The following is a 13441-nucleotide window of genomic DNA, read 5'->3' as shown; positions in this document are numbered from 1 at the left end:
TCCTCTCTCTCTCTCTCTTTCCTCTCTCTTTCTCTTTCTCTCTCTTTCTCTTTCTCTCTCTTTCTCTTTCTCTCTCTATTTCTCTCTTTTACTCTAGTCCTTTCTCTTTCTCTCTAACGTTTTGTATCCCACTCTCTATAACGTCAACGTCACGCTGTACGAAGTGATTCATCGATCGAACGTATTCATGTTCCTGTGTTCATCTCCCAAAATAGCGAGAAAGACTGTGTTTCTCTTCTTCCATCTGTTTTACAATCAAGCGTATACACATGTAGACAAATTTTATACGCGTGTCTTTTACGCGTCTATTTCGGTAAGAGAGTATTTTTTTTTTTTATTTATACATAGAAAAAACATTTTTGATCAACGTTAATGTTTATCTCGAAACATTACTCTAATATTTTTTGTCATCTCATTAAACAACACTTTAAATAGATCTCGTCTCAACGTTAAATAGATCGTTAATTAGTTATAAATTTCAAATAACATCGATACTTATCTTGATCCGAAAAGATAAAGGAGACGATTAGGTAGAAATGCATTCTATGATTAGAATGTTTCCTCGTAAAGGATTTGAACGGATTAAAGTATCCTCTCGCAAGCTTTTTCCGAGCTACGATAAAAACAAAACGAAGAAAGATGGAAGAAGAGTTGCAGGAAAAAGTGTATGTATGTGCGGGAGTATATGTATACGATATGTAAGTAAAGGTAAAGATAAGTGTTGAAAATATCTCTGGTGTAAATAAATTATAAAAGCTGAAAAAGTTTTCCTGGCATCTCGACGTCCCGTCGTGTGTCAGGCCAAGTTTCGAATAGTCCGCGAGTCAGAAAAGGAGTGTAGAGTTGGTAGGAAAATAGAAATGGTGGAGAAGAGAGAGACAAAGGGTAAAGAAGAAGAAGAAGTAGGGGAAGGAAGAGGAAAAAATAAAAGGGAAAGAAAAAGAAAAAGAGAAGAAGAAGAAGAAGAAGAAGAACAGAAAGAGGAAGTGAAAAAGGAAGGAGGATATCCTTCGGTACTTTTTGTCTTTTCTCGTTCGCACCAGTGACATCAGCGTGCACTTGCCACTCCTCTTGACCCTCCACCAGTTTTCTCTCTCTTTCTCTTTCTCTCTCTCCTTCCTGTCAGGGATGTTATTTTTATTTTTTGTTACCCTTCGCCAGCCGAGCACTTTAGATAATAAGGCCAGGGCGCTTGGTACGGACGAAAGGGTAAATTGGGTATTCGTCCGAGGAATTATCTCTCTAATTTCTTTAACGTACCAGTCTCTCACCTTCCGCTTCTCTTATGTACGTATAATTTTCATCCTCGCACCCCCTTTTCCTTCCTTCCCTTCGAGTGGATCAGGAAGCTCGAAGCCCATCAGCGGACACCAGGACCAAGAGAGGACCTCTTGATGGTGGATCGAGGATGAAAGGGTTTTACTTCTAAGGCTAAAGGATCGGAAGGTCTTCTTCCTTCGGTCGATGTTTCTTTGAAGTTCAAATCAAACCGAGTCAAAGAAACTACTTTTTTCCTTTCTTTCATGAAAATTTGAATATTCTAATCAACCTTTCTTTTTCTTTTGTTAATTTGTTTCTTGATTTTATTCGATTTGATTTAATTTGATTTATAATCGATTGGAAATATACGTACATATAATCACGCACACACATATAGATATATACATGTATATTTCTCAAATAACCAACGATGTTACATAGCGATATCATTAAAAGCCACGTTCGAACTCATTGTAACAAACGATCACCGATACAAAGGTCGAGGGTCGCACAGTGTAATTCGAACAAATGATAGTTCACGACTATCGGTCGTGCGAGGGTAGCCGCTCGTATATATCGGAATGGCCCTGAAATTAGATCCAACCCCTGCCCGTAGCTCCGTGTTCGACAAATTCGGTTAGTCCGATGAAAAATGGTATACCCTTATTTTCTTACTTTCGACCAATGTCCGTTCACGATTTTCTTGTTTCCCAAAAGTTACACGTTTGTACTACCGATCTTCGAAAAGAAAAACGACCTTTAATCGATATATACCTATATGATATACTTTTGCGAAGTATCGATTTTTTCGATTAAATAAATAAATTAATAAAAAAGAAAAAAGAGATAGAATTTTCTATTACGTATGATATTATGTTTACCTACTATGTGTTTGCTTCGGTTCATATCCGAATGACGAGAAGGGCTATACCGACGACAAAATTGCGGATATGCTATAACTAACCCTCGGAAATATAACAGAAAATATATATGAGATCATTTTTCTCTAAATCAATTCGTACAAAGGGAAAAATCTTTTGAAAAGTAAAAATAAGGCTATAGTAAATGTGTTTTTTGAGTATTTGCAAGGTCGCTGGTAGAATCCAGATGAGTTCAAGGTTTCCATTGGAGTTCGAAACAGAAGAAGAACAAGAGCAAGAAGAATAATATCGAATGATGATTCAAGTGTTATCGCGAAAAAGGGTAAACGACCTTAATTCCATTTAGGTGCGTTTTCGGAGAACGATCAGTTCGGTGTCTGCCGGAAAAGAATGAAATCGAAGAAGAAATGAAAGAAGGAAAGAGAGAGAGAGAGAGAGAGAGAGAGAGAAAATGTTCAAATGAACCAGAGAGAGAAAGAATACGAATAAGAATAAGAAAAAAAAAGTGAGGAAGGAGGTTTGGAATATAGTAAAAGTCGTGGCATTGAACGCCAAAAGCGTAACTCTGCCAAAGACAATATAAAAGTTGGAAGGGTCTCGCGGGATTGGAAGTCGTAAATATCATCTGCTAAATAAAGCTTCATCCTCGAGTACGGGAGGCTTGAGTGGTGGTGAAAACCCCTTTGCACTCCTTAACATTCGAGGGAAGCAGAAGACAAAGACTCCTAACGTCGATTGACATTAACGTATTGAAAGAACGAAATAAAAGAGGGACGAACAACTAAATGTTCTTGCCTTTTTATTTTTATGTTTTCCAATACTTAACGATTAGGATTCGGATGATTCCATTTTTATAAGAGCAAAACCTTTCCGTTAATTAAAACCCGATAATCGATAAATATTTGATACTACGTATTAATGAAGAAAGTAAAAAGAAAAGTAAAAAGAATTTTTTTTCATATTCGAATACGATGAAAAAAAATTTGCCAAGGATTTTGTATTATTTTTGTTTCTGTTTTGTTTTTCTTTTTTATAAAATCCATGCACCTTGAAGATTCTCATTTTTCCGCTTGGTAAAGTGTCTTAGTCGCGGCTCGAGGCGTCCCTTCGAAGACTTACGAACCATTAAACCGAAGCGTTTGGCTAACCGACACAAAAATCCGGCAGTGATATTTTTTTCTTTCCCCATCCTCTACCCCATTCTCTTACTTCTTATTTTTTCTCGCGAGATAGAGAAGACGAGCGAGGGTGGTTGTTGAATTCCACGCGCGCCAACACGGAGAAAAGACAAACGTCGTTGTCGTCTTTCGTTTGTTTCAAGCGCCATTTATTTGCCGGCATGGATACACTTTTTCGTGTATATGGTTCAGCATGATTGCTCGTGGCGCTACTCTTTACGAAAGGGAGGGTGGTATTTGAAAGGGACAGGAGAGATGAGCTTCTTCTAGGGTTAGCGGGTTTTAAAAAAGGCCACATTTGAATGTCATCGGAAACAAAACGAGTTCCTATTTACCTTACATATTTTTGTTTCTATATACATTATCCATTTACAGGACCGCACATCTACTTACAAACGGAAGATTTGACTGATTTAAGCAAAAAATTATGTCGAATCTAACAAAAATTCTCCTTAGTTCTGCGATAATATAAAGGTTTATGGGGAAACGAACTTTGGTAAACAATTTTCCAATTGAAAAATTCTATCCAATCTTCTTGGTGTACCGTTCAATGAAGAATACGCGACAATAACACTAGAAGACGTTGAGGATGAAAGAGAAGAAAAGAGAAGAAGAAGAAAAAAAAGAAAAAAAGAAGAAAAAAAAGGAGCAATTCAGGAGTCGAGGGGATTTCTTTCATCAGAAAATAATTAAGCTTTTCTATGGAGATGATGGATTCGGCGGACTTGCCGTTCGTTCAGTCAACGTCAGAGGTCGACAATGGGTTCAATGGGTGGAGCGTTCCTTTATTTAAAGTAGCTTTGTGTCCTCCATTTCTCGAAGCCTATTCTTCTCCCTCTAAACCCACCGAATCTGGATCTATATCTCGAACTACTACGTCACTTTCTATCTTCCAAAGAAGTTTTCAAAGATATCGATAAAAAGAATGGATGAATGGTAATACCTATAGTCATCGTTAAGATTTTTAAACTTAACAGGTCTTACTATCTAACGCCCGATCATGTTGTCATGTTTTGAAGAATAAAGTATTCATTAAATAACGCGCGTTATAATATATTGTAAGATAAAAAAAAGAAAGTTGAAAAGTTCTTTTTAGTTGGTGAATTTTCTAAAGGATTGGAACGGTTACAGCGGGGGTTCTTTTTTAAAACGTCTCGACCTCGAAAACGCCACGAAGGAAAACAAAGACGAGCATTTAACGATATTGTCGCAGCCACCCCGTCAGAGACGATCCTTCGATATCGTGCCTCGGGGGTGGAAGCCGAAGGGGAAGCTGAGGGGAACCTATGCCGGATGTTGGATGTTGGCTGCCGGGCGTTCGGCTGGGTGGTATTATTCCGAACCATTTGTCACTCGGGCAATCCGACAACCCCTTTCGTTCTTCTCTCTCTCTCTCTCTCTCTCTCTCTCTCTCTCTCTCAATCTCTCTCATACTCTTCTTACTCTCCCATTCACCGTTCTCTCTTTCTTTAACTAAGGCAAACTCAGTCTCGTGCAAGGTTTTTATAGCCGCGAATGGTTGCAATATGCCGACAAGGGGCTTGCTTTGGTACCCTGAGAAACTCCGAGGACAGATTAAGTGGGTGCAAAGGATTTTTTTTTATCTCTCCTTCCTTTTCGTTTTCTTCAAAGACTTAAGTAAGACTAATCCCAAGTCGACGACTACGACGACTTATCGAACTAGCAATTATTTCGTGTCAAAGTCGTATAATTTATTTAACCCTTTGAGTGCGAAGCATGTTTTACATTAGCAATCGCTGAAAATGGAATGATTTTTCTCCTAATTAGAACTATTTTGATATAATAAAAGAAAATAAAAAGAAACGAAAAGAGTCTCAAGCCAAGGAAGTTCGAAAAAAAATAATAATCACATATATGCGTTCTTAGTGTACACGGATTGAATTTCGTTGGACATATATATGCGTTCATAGCACTCAAAGGGTTAAGGGACAATAAAAAATATACCATTTCATTATTCTTTTACGTTCTTAAAAAAGATCTAACGAAAAGGTCACGGATAGTTTCCGACGGTGTTTAAAGTCTTACGTCTTTCTTGTTACTATTTCGACAAAAAAATTGTAAGTAAGAGGTGAATCGTCGTGACAGGGAATGCTCTGAACGTGGCGTGGTTGAAATTGCGGATCTAATCTGCTAAAAGTCTGCTTAATTATGAGCGGTAGTAGAGGCACCAGGGCAACAAGAGATAAAGAGTGAGAGAGAGATAAAGAGAGATGGAGAGAGAAAGATACTGGCGTGGCTGCGCTTCTGTTTTCGGACTTTTCCATTAGCCGGATGAATCGTTAGTCTTTTGTTGACTTTTATTGGGAGCTGCTGCCAGCCGAGTTGGTGTTGGTAAAACGTCCGACGATGCTGCTAGGAACGCGTGTCTTCTGAACGAACACCGTGAACTCTGATTAATAAAGTAAGGTCTTTCTCACTCTTTCTCACTCTTTCTCTTTCTCCCATTCTTTTTTTCATCTCATTCTCTATTTTTTTTCTCTTCATCTGTCTGATATGAAAATGAATTTAAACGCGACAAGGAGAATAAATGAGAACGATGATCATAGGCGTTCAAATCCTTTAATACCGAGTCATAAGTGGGCGCATATAATCGAGTGAGGTAGGGAACAACTCACGATACAACTCGCGATCGAAGTGAGTGTACGTCTAATAGGAGATGGATCCGGGATAGAGATTAATCCGACGAGGATTCATGCGCAGTGGAAAAAGGTCGAGAGAGCAGCTACGGACTTTCTCTATGTCTTTCTCACTCTTTCTCAACGCGAAAGCCAAGGAAGGAAGGAAGGATTCGTCCGGTTCCGCCGCTGGTCCGGTCTATCGGATCGACTGGAGGGTTAATTTTCTGGTCAGTTGGTCGCTTCTGGCTCTCTAGGGTTATAGCGGCGATCTCGAGGCCCGTAACAACCCCTACTTTACCCCCTACATAAATATCCGGAATTAGCCATTTCTCCTGACCTCACTCCCTTTCTCTCTATCTATCTGTCTGTTTATCTCTTTCTGTTTCTCTCATTCTATCTCATTCTATCTCCACTCTCCGCCTTCTCCAACTTCTCCAACCGATTCTCTCCTCTCGCTTTCCGACCAGGACGAGCCTGGACTACGATCACTTGACCGATTAAGGACCGAGCAGAGGGCTTCGATTCGAGTACGACGCTCCGTTACGCGGGGGTCGTGAGTGGATTGATGTAATTGAGGAGAAAACGCGATACAAACGGTCATCGGACTCGAGCATATTCCAAGATTTCCGTTCAAACGATGATTTTCTTTTCTTTCGTTTCTTTTATGATTCTTAATTATTTTATTACAGAAAGTATTTTTTTTTTGTTTTTTTTTTCCTTTTTTTAAACTAAACTTATCTCTCTTACCACGTTGTGACAGATCGGTCTGTTGTTCAGCTAACTTAACAGGTGAGAAGCCTTTCTAGTTTCACGGGTGACCCTTTTTCGTTCGCGTCAGAGCTCCGCAAAAGGGATTTTCCTGCGAATCAGAAACTCAGTGTGAGCTAGTGTGTTAGGATCGCCGTAGGATCGGCTCTCGTCTCATTTTTACTCACACGGGATTAAACAAAAGCCAAAGCTCCTTAAACTGTGGTCACGGCTAAGCTGGATACATGCATGGAGTAGCCGGAGCTCTCGCAGCAGCTTCCACCTCCTTTGTCCTTTTCTTTCTCTCGTGTGATCCTCTTTACTCTTTTCGCAGATCGCGACGTAACAACAGGACGACTGACTCGGTGTCGCTAGAAATGCTAGTCAATTTCGTAGCAGCTAAACTTCCACTTGCTTTTTGGTCAGTTTCCTAAAAGAAAATCAAAACAATTTAAATAAAATGAAGGAAGAGAGATAGAAAGAAGTGACCATTCGATTTGGGGGTAGATGAGAAAAAGGAAAGAGTTTCCTCAACTGAAAATAAATGCATGGAACGCTTTGAAATAGGGCAAGGAAGAACACGACTACGACATTTTTCTCCTAATATGAATTCTGTCGGTTCCGCGATCGTGAATCACTCCAATAGCTGTCTCTTAGCACTGGCTATGAATACAATATCGAATGGCAGTGGCCGAAAAAGGGAGATCCAAACTACGGATAAAGAACGAACGAACCAACCAACCAACCCAACCAACGAACGAACTCTCGGGATCGGACGATAAAAACGTTTCAAGCGTTGTGAACGCTTCGTTCGTTTTCCCCCTCTGACCATTATACTGAGAAACTTTTCGATGTTTCCTTCTGTTACTCGTGCTCTCTTTTATCCTATCGTTCGAAAATTATACCGCTTCTATGCTTTCAATAATTCACCTTCTTTCGAGAACAATAGAAAAAAGAAATTAAAAAAAATAAAAACACGAAGTCGAATTTTTTTTTTTTAAACGTACAGTAAAAGCTTGCACCGTTCTTACCGGAGAAATCGTATGGTCGAGAAACGCATGTGGGAAAATCTAAGTTGAGAAAACGTCGAGTACACGTTGAGATAAAAAGAAAAAAAAGAAACAGAAGAGAGAAAGAGAATTCTGAAAACCCTTGGTAAAGCAAGAGGAAGAAAAGTTCTTCTTCTCCCGAGGCAGGAGGTGGATAGGGTTCGAGATCGAGATCGGGATCAGTTACAGAGAGGCCGAAGAAGGACTGATCCTGTATTTGAATACGGGACTCTCACAGAGGACTACATGCATTTTAACTACCAACCAGATGCCGCGGATCTCACGCTGCCCCGTCGCCGTCCAAGCATTCTCAAGTTTCTCAACTATCGTTACTTCGGCTAAGGGTGAACCGTCCCGAGTCGTAAGGGCACATATGTATCTATTATATAACTTCTATATAAACGTATATGCATGAGATATATTGAATAGATATATCGTCTATCACATCAAGTTGCATTAAAATATCGATATCCAATATATTTCCTAATTTGAATAATTAATGTTTATAAAAATAAAGAAAATGTTCAAACAATATTTAAAATCTTTATTGTATCCGAATAAACTTAGCAAGTTCAGTAAAGTTTTTGTTGCGCTAAGCTTTCTGTAGGAGAAAGAAAGTTATTCGAAAGCATGAACGATCGAACGAACGAACGAAGAAAGGAAGAGGAAGAAAGAAAGAGAGAAGAACACGAACTCGTCGTGGGTTGGATACGAGCCACCGTTAGCAATAGCAGAAGCAGCTTGCAGAGAAAAAGGGATAAGAGGAATCCGACACTGATGAGGAGGATATCAGGAGTTATACTTTTAATAAAGAGATATCCTTGGAAAAAAGGAGGATGAGAAAAAAAAGTAGAAAGAAAGATAGGTAGGTAGAGAGGGAGAGAGGAACGAAGGAAGGAAGGAAGGAAGGAAGAGGTAGATGGTGATAGTCTAGGATCGGGATCGAGTACGATGCAACGTTGCGTTTGAGTTGCGTGGCTGGTGTTACGGGGTCGGAGTTGCAGGGGGTGAAGTAGGGTGGCTGTGTCGGGGGATGCGCGAGCGCCACACGTGTCTTGAGGGTGGTAATTACGCGGCATCTGCAGCCATCCTCCCCGCGCCAGGCCACGTCCACCACCTCCGCCTCGTCCTCCGACTTGCTCCGTAACCTTAGGTGGGTGAGCAAGAGGAGGGAGTTAGGGATGAGGAAAGGGGTGCCGAGGGATGGGTGGCCACAGTATTGATTTTGTCCAAGACAGCCGCCGTCGCTGCCGCCGCCGACGCCGCCGACGCCGCCGACGCCGACGCCGCGGCCAACCAGACCTACCTCTGGTGGTACCCACTCGGCTACAACACACCGAACCCCCACCTCCTCGGCTCGCCTACCTTCCACATTCCACCTTCTCCTCCTCTTCTCTTACTCTCCTCCTTCGTCTCACATCCTCTCAACTCGCGTCTTCGCACTCAGCCGTCTTGGATAAGATGTGCCTTGCACAACTTTCCTTCCTAGCTACCTACCAACCAACCAACCAACAAACCAACCAACGAACCAACCAACCAACCAACCAACACACCAACCAACCAACCTGTCTTCCACCTATCGACTTTTACTAGGATCAACATAATCTTCTTACTGACAGTTACATAACTACCGATCATTATATTTATTATTTTTATTTTGATGTATTCTTGATAATATCTTTTGTTTTCTTCCATCTACATTTAAGAGAATTCGTCCAAGAAGAATCCAAAAATCGTAGTATCTGTACTCCCGATCCCCATCCTCCAAAAAGCCCTAATAAATTAGCATTCTCATTCTAACAAGGTCCAGACTTCATCCCTCCGGGGTCCACACGAACGACTATCTACAATATGCCACCCTTGCCGGACATTGCGAGCATAGCTCTTGCCAGAGCCCTTCCCCGAATCCGCGGCACGCCAGCCCGGAAACTACCCTTATTAATATTATAAGACAAACCATAAGAGAGAAAGAGAGAGACCACTGCTTGCACCCGCTCGTATGTAAATAATCCGAATGTTTGCACTTGCGAACCGGTTTCCCTCGACTTGTACACATGCTTTAATTACGTTCACTGTCGTCCTAGAAACTCTCCGACTTTCTAACTCTAACTTTCTCTTTGGTTTAGAAGATTCTCGACTGTTGGTAATTCATCGAAAAATAACGATTCCTTTTCTATCAAGAATTTTAAAACTTTTTGTCGAAAAACAAATGAATTTGCTCTGTGTAACATGTAACACGTGGAAGAAAGGATTATTTACTACATAGACTTCGTGCCCCTAAATCAAGCAAACAGCCTCCGAAAACACGAGGATCTAGGCAGTTCAACAGCCGCCTCTTGGTCATTTGTGGTCACCAGAATGCACGGGATTACAATGTCGACGATTTTTCGACCATTTCACTTTTCTACTTCCCTTGTTTAACAATGCTTTATAGTTCCCATAATTGTGACATGTAATATGAACATTTTGATGTCAAAGATGACATTGATCGAACATTTATCCCTGGAAAAGTCAATAAAAGTATGGAAAGAATTTGCTCAATAATAACGAAAACAATTATCGAACAAAATAGCACATATTGGAGTTTAATAAATTGCATTTAAAATATCAAAAAACTTTATTTCATTTTTTCCTTAAAATACGCACAAATTTTGTCTTTGATTCGATGCAACATTTAAACACGCGTTACGTCAAACGGAAAAGTGGATAGAATATGTCGACGAAAGTTTAGGCCAGAAATTCAGTCGCTTAAAACGAAACCAGCGCACGTATTCGACTAATCATACCGCCATTTCCTTTAATATCCGTAGGCGGCGACCCTAGGTACCTGTCGATCCAGACTTGTATTCTTGTGAATCTTAGAGACTTCCGGACGAGATTATATTGCCGGAGGATACTTTGTATCCGATGTGTTTAAATGTTTTCACATTTTTATTATTTAAAAAGATTCTTACAAAATTATCTCTCAAAAATAAATTGACGAACGATAGCACGATTTATCCAAAATTTAACAAAATTGTGATTTCTCAACAGACAAATTTATTGATCAATATGTAATATCTTTTCAAGGAAAGATCATTAAAATCTTTCCTGGATAAATTGTAGTTAAAAGAGAAGGAAAAAGTGAAAAAGATAGAAAACGAGCCAAAAAAATTACTCACAAAATAGGATTTTTATTCGGTGAACACGAGACAGTGTCAAGCCAACGAATATAGCTTTCGATAGTACAAACTATTCTGATGACGTGTGCGTGTATTGTGAGAAATTATCTAAAAAATAAATTGAGCGATTGCTCGATATATTAATAAAAAATTTATCAAAATTGCGATTCTTTAATAGATGAGTTCATTGTCCAATATGTAATATCTTTTCAAGGAAAGATCATTAAAATCTTTCTTGGATAAATTGTAGTTAAAAAAAAAGGAAAAAGTGGTAAAAAAGAGAGAGATAGAGAGAGAAAGAGAGAGAGAGAGAGAGAATAAGGGAGAAAACGAGAAAAAAAAATTACTCACAAAATAGGATTTTTATTCGGTGAACACGAGATAGCGTCCAGCGAACGGATATAGCTATCAATAGTCCGAACTCGTTCTAATGACGTGCGTGTATTGTGAGAAATTTGGCCAATGAAGAGAAAGAGAGAGAGAAATCAAAAGGGTACATAGCAGAGTACGGATTAAAATGAAAACATCTACCCACTGAGAGAAGATTTCTTTGCTTACTACTGCGAGATAGATAGATAGATAGATAGATAGATAGATAGATAGATAGATAGATAGATAGATAGATAGATAGAGAGAGAGAGAGAGAGAGAGAGAGAGAGAGAAAGAGCGAGAGAGAGAGAGATAGAGAGAGTTTACTTTAAATTTATTTGATAAACTTAAACTTTATTTTCTCTCTTTGATATTTATTTTTAAAAAAGTAATTTAAAATATAATATTAATTCAACGAACAACATCCATCTATCGTACAACGATCAACATTATTTCGAACAAAAATTCTAGTTTAAACTAATCCTTCAAAATTGACAAAAAAAAAAAATTTCTTAGTTTGAAATCTTTCAAATAAAACACATTGTTTAGTGTTTTTTTATTTTCCAAGCATATACCTTATCTGTCTCTTTATTTCTTCCTTTCAGAAAAACAGTAAAGCTTTGAACATCAAGCTCGGGTCACGCATTTCCAATCTAACGAGCGTATCAACACCTTTAAACGACACTATCAAATCGAAACAAATCTTCTTTGGAATCCTAAAACCGTGATCGTCCTCACACGGATATGTAGCAAAGCCATCGCTTCGGATGTCCTGAGACTAGAAAGCTCTCGGTGAATAGACGGACTCTGTGTTAGGGGAAAGTAGGAGGAGAATCCGGCGGGAGGGGGTTAGAGAAAAGGTCCTGGTGGTAGCAACGTCGTACGTATAGTTTCTCTCGGGGGTTGAAAATGTGACGGCGTCCCGGCCGCTCGAGATATTAAACTATAAATCCTTATCCCGCTACGCGGACCACTAGGACCCAGAGAAGCTGTTGGTACTGCATATACATATACATATACATATACGTATACATATATATATAAATGCAGAATTCTATACTCCATCCCAAGAATATGTAATGTTGAATTCGCGAGCCCTTTGTCTCCGTATCGCGAGTTATACACACACACATATAAGCGTGTTAGAAAGTATGACGTATATGTCATACCGTTCGTTGGGAGACTAACTTTATTGTCCGTTAAACTGCACCAACGATTTCATTTTCACGATAGTTAGATATTCAAAAAAGATAGTTATCGTTCTTATTAAAAGAAAGTAAAGATCGGTAGGTCGAAATTTCTCTCTCCCTCTCTCTTTCGCTCTATCTTCCTATTTTCATCTTACTCGCACTTTCACACGACTCGGTACTCTAGAAGCAAGGTGTATCGTTACTTCGAGCTGCTTTGAGCCAGTGGCAAGGGGTTTGAGGAAACCGTGAGGGTGGTAGAGACGCGAAGGGTACTGCTCTTAGCCGCGTTAATGCCTTGAGAGGGGAGCGTTAATTAATAATTGCAGGAGGGTGCTGCTGGTGGTCCCTCGAGTGAGGCAGAAGAGTGAACCGAGAAGAGAGCATCATACGTGCTCGCAACCTTGGTTAGAGATCATCGATCGTCGATGAAATATTCTCCTTTACTTTTCTTCCGGATAAAATTACGGTCCCTAATAACTTTTTTCCTTTTTTTTCTGGAGAAAGAAAAAAATACAAAGAAAAAGAGAAAAAGAATGGGAAAAATAAAAAGAACAAAAGTCCTGTCGAGATCCTAAGTGTTCATGAAACAAACGTAGGTATTTATCGCACGCTTTAATTTGATTCCGTAGAACTGGTTTGAAGGTATCGATAAAAGGGAATGCGGGTAGCGGAAACACCTACGACGGAGTCGCTTCCTCTCCGTCGAAAGGGTTTCGCCCTTCGGCAAGTCCAGACGCCTAGAAACGTGTCGTAGGGTTTGAGGGGACGAGGATTCGAAAGAGGAGGAAGAGATGGGTAGAAAGGACGGAGTTAGCTGTCAGGGAGATAAATCGGTCCCGGCTTAATTAAATCTTCTTCCGTGCTATACCCATGCCGAGGCAAGCGCCTGTGTAGCCGGACACCATCCTCCGAGGGTCGAATTGTTTCGAGCATATCAACCCTGATTTAGGACCACGCGTATTCCCCA

General features: G+C 39.9%; 1 long non-coding RNA gene across 1 annotated transcript in view; it reads right to left on the bottom strand.

Annotated features, from left to right (window-relative positions):
- Positions 1-13441, bottom strand: part of LOC149031653 (uncharacterized) — a 32053-nt gene that overhangs the window by 10839 nt on the left and 7773 nt on the right. Inside the window, exons 2-3 of the long non-coding RNA XR_016177582.1 lie at positions 6894-7135; positions 6706-6817 (exon numbers count right to left, since the gene is read on the bottom strand). This is a non-coding gene — a long non-coding RNA (uncharacterized LOC149031653). The remainder of the gene's footprint in view (positions 1-6705; positions 6818-6893; positions 7136-13441) is intronic.

Source organism: Polistes dominula, unplaced genomic scaffold (assembly GCF_049000335.1).
Source record: "Polistes dominula isolate Pdom_NZ unplaced genomic scaffold, Pdom_raw_medaka contig_82, whole genome shotgun sequence".
NCBI classification, from domain to species: domain Eukaryota; kingdom Metazoa; phylum Arthropoda; class Insecta; order Hymenoptera; family Vespidae; genus Polistes; species Polistes dominula.
The sequence above is the reverse complement of the archived record's forward strand: the minus strand, read 5'-3'. Positions and strand labels throughout refer to the sequence as shown.